The sequence below is a fragment of the Gymnoscopelus braueri genome (genome assembly GCF_963280865.1).
Source record: "Gymnoscopelus braueri genome assembly, chromosome: 18".
Taxonomy (NCBI): domain Eukaryota; kingdom Metazoa; phylum Chordata; class Actinopteri; order Myctophiformes; family Myctophidae; genus Gymnoscopelus; species Gymnoscopelus braueri.
In genome coordinates this window covers 14381906-14394613 of record NC_137618.1, presented here as the reverse complement: position 1 = coordinate 14394613, position 12708 = coordinate 14381906, and the positions used below count along the sequence as shown (strand labels likewise).

Here is a 12708-nt window from a genome sequence, read left to right as displayed (position 1 = left end):
CCCCCTCTCTCTCTGCAACCCCTCCTCCCACTCTTTTGGCATGCTGTAGTCGGGATTGCAGCAGCAGCATCGTTCCTAAACCTAATCTGTCTTTTCTTTTGTTAAATATTCTGCTTGCTTTATAGTAATCTTAACATTGCTAAACGGGCAATTTGAAACACATTGAAACTTTATCACATACACATATTGCTGTGGCATTTAATGTTCTTCTTGCACACAGATGTACGCAAATTCGTCACAGAATTCTGGGGCAATGTGAAACATATGGGTAGACCAATGTTTTCTTCTTACTGTGTTTTTATATTTCAATTTCTTCTTTAAAAACGTTTCCCTTATTGAAAAAAATAATAAATAAATAAAATAAATAAAATAAATAAAATAAATAAAATAAATAAAATAAATAAAATAAATAAAATAAATAAAATAAATAAAATAAATAAAATAAATAAAATAAATAAAATAAATAAAATAAATAAAATAAATAAAATAAATAAAATAAATAAAATAAATAAAATAAATAAAATAAATAAAATAAATAAAATAAATAAAATAAATAAAATAAATAAAATAAATAAAATAAATAAAATAAATAAAATAAATAAAATAAAATGTTTGCTCTCTGGGGTCACTTGAATTTGTAGACTTCATAATCTTTTCTTTTGCAGAGTTAGTGTATTTAGATTTCTTAACTAAAAGCATTTCTTAGAAGTGATTTTATTATAGAATATTAATCAAATAGTCACTTAAGGTTCCATCTTGTCCATCGTTAAAACTGTACAAAACAACATTAAAATAGCACTATGTCCAACCTTTAAATTCTTCAGGGACGTTTTGCCATGCACGCACGCACGCTGTTTCAGCAACACCCTTCATCATGCTCCCAAGAGCACACACATTCCCACTGGGGACTTATAAAACACTATATTCAGCATATAGACTGCCACAGAGCTTCTTCTCTTTTTTCCCCCCCTTTTTTCCCTCTCTTTTGTAGCGTTCAAAGGCACCTCAACAATAGTTGTTGAACTGACCGTTGGTTGTTGACCCATTAAGGCCTGAGGTTCCGATTCTACAAATGTCTTCTAAATCCTAACAGTTTTTTGAAAAAACTCATGTTGTTTTTCATGTCAAGGACCCCAAAATGTATATATGTATTTGACCGCGGACCCCCATCTCAAAATATTTTCTTCCAGGGACCCCCCAGAAGCAAAGATTTGAGTTAAAAATGTTCGCTTTAAAAAATACATATGTTCAAAGATTTGCACACAGATTTAAAAAAAATAGCAGATCTACAAGCTCGTAGCGCGGCACTCGGTGCCGCGCTATGAGCTTGTAGATCTGCTATTTTTTAATAGCCAAAAGTGTAAAATAATGCTTTTTAGCTCAAATGCGTCCCAGGTCTGATTCACTTTTTCCCGGTGCTGATATTTCCCCGCCAGTCTTGGGGGATTCAGATCGTCAGCCCTTCCGGTCACGTGGCCAACTCGCTTCTCTTGCCTTCAGGCTACCGCTGCCCCGGTTCATCGCTGAATCATCAGCTTTCATGGTTGAATCACTGCCATGCTCATTCATGGGAAAAAATACAGTAAGGGTACAGTGTGCTGCACTTACGTAAACACGGCATTATTATTCATTTATCCCCGGTGCTCTCTCTGTGGACACGGAAAGTTGCCCCCTTTCTTCCCTCGATAGTCTGTTGTGCCCGCACATTATATATATAATGTGTATGTGTGCGCGCAGCCGCACACACACACACACACACACACACACACACACACGCATATAATCGCACGCCAACCACTTTAGTGCATTGACCACAACAGGGGAGGCTTTCTCCGCTCCGTGAATGGACGGCCATGGATGAATGGCTGAGTGTGCCGTGCCGTAGTGAGGTCGGCAACCCAGGGAAGATTAACCCGTTAAGACCTGGAACGCATCTGTGTCACTTAAGATTTCTTTGGCTATTCAAAAATAGCAGATATACAAGTTCATGGCGCGGCACCGAGTGCCGCGCCATGAACTTGTAGATCTGCTATTTTTGAAAAATCTTTTTTTTTTTTTTTTTCAAAAAACTGTTGGTATTTAGAAAACATTTTTAAGAATCGCCTCAGGGCTTAATGGGTTAAGAGGAAGCACATCAAATGTACGAGAACGGAAGAGGGGGGGGGGGGAAAGAAAAGAAAGGGACACGAGGGGAAACCGCTGATGCTACAGGAAGGCCCACCGCATTGCACTTGCTTTGAGAGAATTATCCATGAGGAAATTCCCTGGGCGCTCTCAGACCGAATATGGGGACATATGGGCACACGGACACACACACACGCACACACACACACGCACACACACACACACACGCACACACACACACACGCGCACACACGCACGCACGCACACACGCACACACACACACTCACACTAGGGGTGGGACGATATGGGTACCTCACGATACGATATATATCACGATATTAGGCCCACGATAACAATATATATATCACAATATTCGACGATGTTCGATATATTGCAATATCACGATATTCGATGTATGTTGCAAGAAATTTCACCAACGATATATCACGATATCTGAAAATATCGATATATTGCGATATCACCATATATTGCATGAAAATTCACCAACGATATATCACGATAGTCCTTGTATTCAATTCATAAACACATAAAATAGCACCAAACGGTTCAAAATCATCATTACACAAATACAGAGTAGGAAAAACAACGTATCACAAAAAAAATAAATAATAATAACCCTTTTTTTATTTTATATCGATATTTTTCGGCAGGATATCGATTATATATCGATATATCGATATATCGTCCCACCCCTAACACACACACACACACACGATCATGTTATACTTAAATGTTTCATTAACCACTCCTCCTGTTCTTCCGCTGCTTATGGTCCCCCTTAATATGCGCCTCTACTACTCTCTGTTTCACCTCCCTCCTCTCCACCAGTATTTTCATTATCTTTTTCCTGCATCATGCAGGTGACTAAGCATTATGACCGCTTTCTGGCCCGACTCCACGTGCAGCACGAGTTAGAATCTCGGAAGTTGCTCCAGCTCTTCTTGGGTCTCATTCGGTTTTGCTGTCGCGAATCCAGTTACACCGTTAGTGACGTGACTTCATCGTTTGAGCGGTATCTGTGAACGACAAAGGGCGTATTGTTTAAAACGGGGAGACCTGTGCCGCACAGCGAGCTCCGGCACCACAAACTGGTGGAGGTGTTGTGAATATGGGAAAGGAAAGGGCGGGGCTGAATTTTTTTACATAAAAGCTCTGCTAAAATTGTCCCTCTCCCAGACGCGCGTCACCACAACCAGGCCTCTCTCTCTCTCTCTCTCTCTCTTGAGGCCATGTGTTCCAGCTGGCGCCAATGTGCTCATCAGTGCTAGGCAGCGCTTGGCTTTCTGGTGGTAAAAGCTCAAAAGTACACAGAATTCTGTATCAGGGGGGGTAGCAGAAATTCTGTCATTATAACTGAGCTATTTGCCACCTGCTCCATATAATATCCTGCCCGGCTTGGGTAAATAACATTTTGTGTTGAAATATAGAACTACAGTACTACTGATTGCTGAGGAAATTGATCAGTGGTCTAAATCCGTACTGTGACTCACTGAAAATAAGTGACGCCTAAATCCGCAAAATGTAGGTCTTTTTCATCCAAGCGGATATTTTAGTTGAGCTCGTGTAATATAGAGCAGTGGCTTTCAACCTTTTTCATGCCAAGGACCCCCTAAATTGATATACATTTGGCCGCGGACCCCCATCTGAAAATATGTTGTGCCAGGGACCCCCAGAAGCAAAGATATCAGTTAATCTTCGCTTCAAAAAAATATAAATATTCAAAGATATGCAGACTTTTTCAAGGTTTTTCAAAAAAATAGCAGATCTACAAGTCGAGTGCCGCGCTATGAGCTTGTAGATCTGCTATTTTTCAATAGCCAAAGCTAAGTGGTTAAAAATGATTGTGACGCTATGTTAACTAATTTCGCTGGGGACCCCCTTGGTACCCCCTCAAGGACCACTGGTGGTCCCCGGACGACCGGTTGAAAACCACTGGTAATAGAGAATCAAGATTAGGCGTAAATCTACTGTATTGATGATCAGTCAAAAAAAAAAAGGCCTCAGTTTTGCAGGTATTCTGCGGTCAGCATTGCAGTGCTCAGCCCCGGATAAACATCTACAGTATGCTGTTCTTCAACTCCCTTTTCCCTTAACAGATTAAGAAACCTTAAGGTTTCCGGCCTCAGTCACAGTTTTGATCTTTTCAACTGTGGATAAGAAGTTGAGAAATATATAGTGATCACTAGTCCCTGTTGATGTATTTATTGATGTTGCTAGGATACTCGTGTGCCTCAGGACCCCGTTGACACTTGACAGACGGCTTGATGGATTCTGTCCAGTTAGAGAAGTGCCCCCGGGTACAGTTTGCTTTGCTTTGAATTGAGGTGTAGCGATGCATTCAAGTGAACATAAGCAATTGGTGTTATTATTGTTAATCTGAAACACTGGATTAAGGTGATGTTTTAACAGCTGTGTAGTTAGTAAATAAAACAAAAAAAAAGGTTTGTATACACAGGGCTTCAACCTGTACGGTATGTACTTCTCAGATTGATTTAAAGCTGTGTGAATACGGGAAAACAAGTGCTTTTAACAGTGGCTTCAAAAGTTTCATTGTTTTTTTTTACACGGGAAGAGGTTTATTGCAGCTTTTTTGTGTGGGTGGATTTATGCTACTTGTGTAAACATAAAAAAGGTTTCTCATGTTTTCCATGAAACCCAGCCATGGGCTTCTGTTTGTTGAATTAACTGATTGTCACAAAATCACTTTTTTGCAAATCTTTAAAATGTGATTTATTAAGGTATGATCTTAGTGGTGATTGCATTTTTTTCCCCATCCACTTGTAAAAACAATTGTGTACTTTCTGATTTGTCAACACTCCAATTTAGAGTTGAGGCTTGGTATTGCAATGTCTCAGGTATTCCTACCCAGGTTAGGTATTGGCGGTATAGTTCTGGGGTGTAGTACATTAAAGGCAACTCTGTATTTTGAAATCACAACGTGGGACCTAGAGCAGAAGGCAAGCTACACGCTAACAAAAGCTGACACGCTCAGACTTGACTAAAATACATCAATGAATCAATATTTTCATGCACATACATAATAAGGTTAACAGTAACACACGCATTTTGCTAACCAAAGCTGACATGCTCAGACTTTGACTAAATGCATCAATGAATCAATATTCTCATGCACACGTACATAATAAAGTTAGCTGTAACACATACATAATGGTTTACTCAATTTGAAATTGCACTCAGGCTCCGGAGTGCAAGTGAACACACGCTGCTCAACTCTTAATTAGTGTAACAGCTTGAGTGCATTATACGATTGTTATTTGTTATCAGCGTACGGCACTACTATACAGCATGCCTCCTCTTTTCCTCTCCTTGTTCTTCACCCGTCACAAAACTATTGTCTGCAAAGTCATTCCCGAAATTGCAGTACTTCAACCAGTGTTGCCAGATTCTGTGAGAGAAACAAGCAACCAGGTCTAGGAAAACCAGCCCAAAAGAAGTGACTATGGGCCACATGAGCACTTTAACATATACATCAGCTATTTGAAAATAGCAGATCTACAAGCTCACAACGCGTCGCATCGCGACGCGTTGTGAGCTTGTAGATCGGCTATTTTCAAATAAAATCTTGCGGGGAAACTATAATTAGCAGATCTGGCAACCCTGACTTCAACTCTAAAGTGATTTCGGTCAGTGTCTGCGTGTGACATTACATTGTTCTGTCTTTGGAGCATACCAGAACGTTTTTTAGTCCCAGAAGATGCAAGCTAATTTAGTTCCATAAAATAGCTGTGATTTATTCAGAATGGATTCATGCAGAAAGGGGGGGATTAAACACGGCCGAATGTAAAAACCACGTCATTAACCCTAGCCTTTCGTCAACTTCCTGTCTTTTAGTCACGCTCGTTGCGAGGTGGTGGCGGTCAGCTTCGTTCTGACGTGCTGGCAGATTGGATCCAGGTGTGGACCTGATTGGTGTGTTTTTTTTTGCATTTGATCCAGGTTAAGACTTTTGTCCGGCTGCGTGTTTGTTTACATGTGGGACCGTGGCAGGAAGAGAGGAGGGTGAACCGATGCCGCCCCCCCAGGCTTAAGAGGATGTGTGCTAACTTATCCCACGTGTTGCATCATCCACCTGGCACGTATACTGTAGCTTCTCGAATATTAGATTTGGTAAAGATTGGCATAGTTCGCTCATTCAGTAGTAGTTATATTAGCATGTCAATGAAGGCGGGCTTTGTTAAACCATTTGATAGGAAGCATTCACTGATGGATGATGCTCATGGACACGCATAACAAGCATACATATATACTGTACATTGCATACAGTAACACGTTATTCACACATTATTATGTCATATATACCCATAGGGGAGCTGTGGTGTTGCGGTGTTTATGATGGAATCAGTTAAACAAGAGAGAGCGCCCTTAATGCAGCTGCCCTGTCGCGTCCTTTATAATGAGAGGCTGTGCCTCATATAATCTATACTGTGTACCAAAGCCCGAAGGCTAATCAGCCGTGTGTGTGTGTGTTTGTGTGTGTGTGTGTGTGTGTGTGTGTGTGTGTGAGTGTGTGAGTGAGTGTAAGGGAGAAAATGTTTTTCTGTGTTAACCCATTAAGACCTGAAGCCGAGTCTACATGTCTCCTAAATTCCAACAGTATTCTGAAAAAAAAAAAGTATGTTTCTATATCAGTGGTGCTCAAACTTTTTCATGTCAAGGACCCCCAAAACGATATGTATTTGGCCGCGGACCCCCATCTCAAAATGTTTTGTTCCAGGGACCCCCCCAGAAGCAAAGATTTGAGTTTAAAATGTTGATTTGCACACATTTTCACGATTTTTCCAAAATAGCAGATCTACAAGCTCGTAGCGTGGCACTCGGTGCCGCGCTACGAGCTTGTATATCTGCTATTTTTGAATAGCCAAAGTGTAAAATAATGCTTTTTTAGCTCAAATAAAAAAATGACACAGATGCGTCCCAGGTCTTATTGGGTTAATGGGTGTGTGTGTGTGTGTGTGTGTGTGTGTGTGTGAGTGTAAGGGAGAAAATGTTTTTCTGTGTTAATGGGTGTGTGTGAGTGAGGATGTTTCCGTGTGTGCATTTGCTGTGTGTGTGTCGGCCCGCGTTTTTATAGAGTGACTCTCAGACATAATTGCTGCTGATGGGCTGGCAATTATTTGTTGTCAAGTCCTCGTATTCATCTCTGCGTATAACTAGCACTTGGCCTTTTTACTGTACTGTCAACTGCTGCTTTTTTTAAATATACGAGAATGAATGTGACTAGATGTGCGGTAGGTAGGTGTTGCGTTAATATTTCCCTGATAACAGACCACCTGTAACATTAACTTCATGGCAAATGATTCACCTCAACGTCCAGATGTCCTTGACCTAACGCAAGATCCAGCAATTAGAGTAGAGCAGCTCAGAAGCCTATATATATGTGAGAGATTGTGGGCACAGGCCAGGGTACATCTCCTAGGTATTAAAAATGTGTGTTACTCCATGCATGCGAAGCGGGGCATTATCCAAACGGATAGCAATGCTCGAGCAGACCCTTCAGGGGATGAAGAAAGGATTCGGGGGGAAAAGAAAAGAAGAAAAAAAAGTCTTACATCTCCCCCCAACTACAAGAATGAACGTCTTTTACCTAATGGATTAGTGGCATGTAATATTATTAACTGCTACTCGGTCTTGGCATTGATCAGCTGAAATCTCCTCTTCATATTCTTCCGGGGGGGCTGGGCTGGAAGCTGACGAGTCTGTTGCTGCACCAAAGGCACTGGCAGAGTGCACACAAGCCTGTCAGCAGAGGTGTCAGAAGGGGTTATTTATGTGTGAGCACAAAAAAAAGAAGAGAGGAGGAGGTGGGGAAAACCAAGGCGTGGGGGGTTGAAGAGAGGAAAGGAGGAAGAGATGCATGGGTAGGCGGTTTGAGTCATCATCACATATGCCTGTTCGCTCACACAGCTCACACGTGTGCACACAGAAGGATCCATGCAGGCAAGCAGCAAGTAGAGCCCGACTGATGCCAGATTTTTGGGTTATGGTCTGATTTTTGGAGAATCCTGGCCCACCGATTACTGACGTTTTGACCAATATATTTGTCAAAAAGTGCAAAATCAACTCAACAAAAATAGCCCAATAGAGCTGCTTGTAGAGCATTTTCTACAAGCATTTTCTACGAACATTTTCACCTATAATGACTTGTCCAAAATAGGGACACCGGTTCGAAAGTGGTTACGAATCAGGACACATTGACGGCATAATTGACAATACTGATGTCGTCAAAAAGTTAAATAACGGTCTGGCTCTACAAGCGATTTTCCTTTTTTTCCCTTTCTATTTTATTTTTACAAAAAAGATGTGATGAAATCATTTCATTGTGAATCTTGCTTGATTAAATTAAATTGCTATTCATGTATTCAGGATTCTTGGAAGTTTCATTATAACAATGAAATGAAATGAACCTGAGATGTTTAAACAATTTGATTGTGAATCTCGCTTGATTAGAAATGACAAATATCACTCTGACGCTCCCGTAGGCTCGTTAATTATCACCACGCTGCGCTGATGAAAACTATAGGCGTCTTTGAGAGCGCTGTGTTTCAGAGGACAGAGAGGGTCTTCCTTCCCTCCTGCGGCATTTTGAAACTGATTTATCCAGGGAACATTTGCTGAGCATGCATGCTCTTTTTTTTTTTCTTCCCCGCAGTGCCCTGCTTCACATTCATACAGATAAACACACATTCACACAACCAGGAGCTGCCCAGTTAAGCACAGCTCCACTGGAACGACTTGGACTGAAATGTGTGTGAAATGCGATTAGTTAAAGCACATAGAAAATATGAATCGTTCTCAGATTTTTCCCACCTTGGTGCTGGGATTCCAGGACCTGGCAACCCCACTAATCACAAGCTACCATCTTATTATGGGCTCGACATCGTAAAGGGCTCATTGGCCCAGATGCAGCACTATTGAGACACTTCCGGGCCAAATGACCACACGCTCCACTAGGGCTGTCAACTTTCCTCAGAAATTATATTCGAATATTGGTCTTAAAAATTGGCAGATATTCGAATATATTCGAATATTATTATTATTATTATAAAAAGATATGAATAAAATAAAAAAGAATTGACTGAAACAATACAAAAAACAATGTATCGAGTGCTCGGATCCAATAAAACATATATTTTGTTTGTTTTTATAACTTGATACATTGTTTTTTGTATTGTCCCTGTCAAATAAACATAATAAAAAAATATATATATATATATATATATATTCGAATATTAATTTTCATATTCGAATATACATATTTTCCCCATATTCGAGGAATATTTGAAATTCAAATATTAATTCACCAGCCCTATGCTCCACTTGCCGGCCTGGGCCAGTTAAAATATTGTCTTAGAAAAAAAAGAAATGTACACATAATTTCACATCATTGTTTTCCCTTGTGAGACTGGTGTTTTGTCAGTGATTTATTTTTTTTGTAAAATCTTCTCGATAATTAATGCTCCAGCGTTCCGTGAGCCCGATGAATCATAGGCAGCTGCAGTAAGAGGGAGCCCATGCGCACCTGCGGTTCACTGAGTGCATTCACAACAGTCTGCAGCAGCATCAAACACAAGAGCAGTGTTTCTTTCAGTGTATCTTTGTGGTAAAGATGTGTTTTTTTAGGAACGACCGGTTCCTGCCTGGCCAAACTCTTCTGGACAAAATCAAAGGTTTGAAGAAAATAATGTCACCAGAAGATTTGAGGGAGGACAAAGGGAGTACAAAAGGATAAGGTTTATGTCGCTCGGGCGTAACCGCTGAAGTTGGCCTGAATATAATGCAGCGGATCATTTTGTCTCGTGCCACACCTGCAGATCAATTGGATGTATGGGGAAACGTAAGTGAAGGATAGAAAAGATATGGCGGTCTTGCTAGGGTAGTGCCGCAGCTCCACTGGAGCAGTTAATGTATGCAATATGCTCAAAAAGTAGGGCTGTTCCCAACCTCAGTTCAATATGGCAATTTGTTTTAAAAGGTCTACAGTGACGGTAGCCCTTGCCCTCACACACACACACGCACGCACCTACGCACGCACACACACACATGCACACACACCCCTCTTCCCAATAGCCCCACCTCATCCCACACACAGCAGGATATGCATACAGTGTAGGTAGGGTAAGGATTTGTTTTCTGCCCTTATTTGGAAAGTGCAGTTGAGACAGACAGTAAACGGGGAGAGAGAGAGAGAGACAGGGAGTGGACTAAAGACGGGCTTGGGAATTGAACCTGTGACTCACTGTCAGGCTGCCGGTGCCCTGGGAGGGTAATGATTTTTTCATCTCATTTTATCCGTACATACTTCATGAGTTATGCTAAATCACCCTATTGTATAACTGACTATCCGCAGCATGACTATGATGACTATGCTGTGTGTGCCATCTAGCATAATCCCAATGCAGGTCTAACTTTTTACTGTACCTAAAAGTTAACTAAGCCGAGTCTACAAATGTCTTCTAAATCCCAACAGTATTCTGAAAAACGTTTGTTTCTATATCAGTGGTCCTCAAACTTTTTCATGTCAAGGACCCCCAAAATGATATGTATTTGGCCGTGGACCCCCATCTCAAAATATGTTGTTCCAGGGACCCCCAGAAGCAAAGATTTGAGTTAAAAATGTTCGCTTTAAAAATATATATATTCAAAGATTTGCACACGTTTTCACGATTTTTCAAAAATAGCAGATCTACACGCTCATAGCGCGGCACTCGGTGCCGCGCTATGAGCTTGTATATCTGCTATTTTTGAATAGCCAAAGTGTAAAATAATGCTTTTTTAGCTCAAATCAAAAAGTGACACAGATGCGTCCCAGGTCTTAATGGGTTAACTAGAAAGGGCCGGGGTCTGTGGAGTGCATGTCTTCGCCAGGCCGGGTGGCCTACCCAGGGCTGTGTGCACTATGTCGCGGGTTGCAGCCGTCAGGGCCAGAGGAAGCCCCCCCCGGGGGGGAAATAGCGTTTTTTATGACATTCGGTTCAACTCATGCATTTGTGGCACACCCCCATTGAGAAAATGAGGTGGTGCTTTTTGGAGGTGCGCTCAGTAGAGCACCATCATCTCATTATAGGCAAAAATAAAACATTTTAACAATTGTTTGAAAAGCTCACTATGTGTGTCGCGCTTTGGTGCATTCTGAGCTTGTAGATCACCTATCTTAAGGATAATTTAGAAATGCTATGCGGTTAAGTGGTTCAGTGCTTAAGTGGATAACGTCGACACCCTAGAAACACAGCCAAGAACCTCCGACTCATTTGCATTTGGTGGCATTAGCACCTATTACCACTCACCTCCCACCAGTCCCCCTGATCTTAATTTTGACAGTAAAGGCAGTTTGGCACCCGACACGCACAATTAGCCATCAGCTGTCATGCCCAGCCACCAACCGGCCACCGAAGCGTGTAATGATTTGTTGGAGATCATCTGTCACCATCAGCGTCGCTCGCTCTATCAGTTTCAGCCCCTGAAACATGCCAGTTGTACACCTGCGGGCCAGGCAAAAAAATGTTAAGGTGACAAGGTCACCCAGCACCTCGCGAGCTTGTAGATCGGCTATTTTCAGCAAAGATAATAATGTATTTAGTGCCCTTGAGAATCCAGTCATTTGAGCGCTAACTGGCCCCGTGGAAATCCTGTCGAACTAAGTGTAATATTTATCGTGTCATATGGTCATGTCTGAAATGCATGAATTTGTCTTCCTTTTACTCACCATGCCTTTCATTGCTTATATTTACAGCTTAGCTGGACGGTGTCCAGAATGTGTAGAGAAAATGTGCGAGAACATTCAGCTGTTGTTTTGCATGTGCGCCGTACCCCCTTTTGTCCTGACATGACCTGGCACACGAGGTACAAAGTGTTCAAAACGTAACACTAGTCTTTGATGCCTTCTTTGTAATCTATTCACTATACCGAACATGATATGATACCCTGATATAAATACTTATGACCTTTTGTCCCTTAACCCATTAAGACCTGGAACGCATCGGTGTCACTTTTTTGATTTGAGCTAAAAAGTATTATTTTACCCTTTGGCTATTCAAAAATAGCAGATATACAAGCTCATAGCGTGAGTGCAGCGCTATGAGCTTGTAGATCTGCTATTTTTGAAAAATTGTGAAAATGTGTGCAAATCTTTGAATATGTATATTATTTTAAAGCGAGCATTTGTAACTCAAATCTTTGCTTCCGGTGGTCCCTGGAACAAAAATATTTTGAGATGGGGGTCGGCGGCCAAATACGTATCATTTTGGGGGTCCTTGACATGAAAAAGTTTGAGCACCACTGATATAGAAACATACGTTTTTTGCTGAAAACTGATTTAGAAGACATTTGTAGAATCGGCTTCAGGTCTCAACGGGTTAATCTTCATCCATAGTCCTTTTAGAATGGGAGATGCATCATAGTCTCTCTGGTGTTATTAAAAATGAATGGTCATGGATACGCATGACAATAATAGATCATGGTTTTAGTGTCGTCTGTGTCTTCTTTCTCAGCGAGAAGGAAAGAGTTGTGAGGCGTATAATGTTGGATTCTGTCAGCTGATTTTCC

The 12708-nt window shown here is 41.2% G+C and overlaps 1 protein-coding gene across 3 annotated transcripts in view; it reads left to right on the top strand.

Moving 5' to 3' along the window:
• Nucleotides 1–12708, top strand: part of adarb1b (adenosine deaminase RNA specific B1b) — a 190627-nt gene that overhangs the window by 38274 nt on the left and 139645 nt on the right. The gene's annotated exons all lie outside the window — the stretch shown is intronic.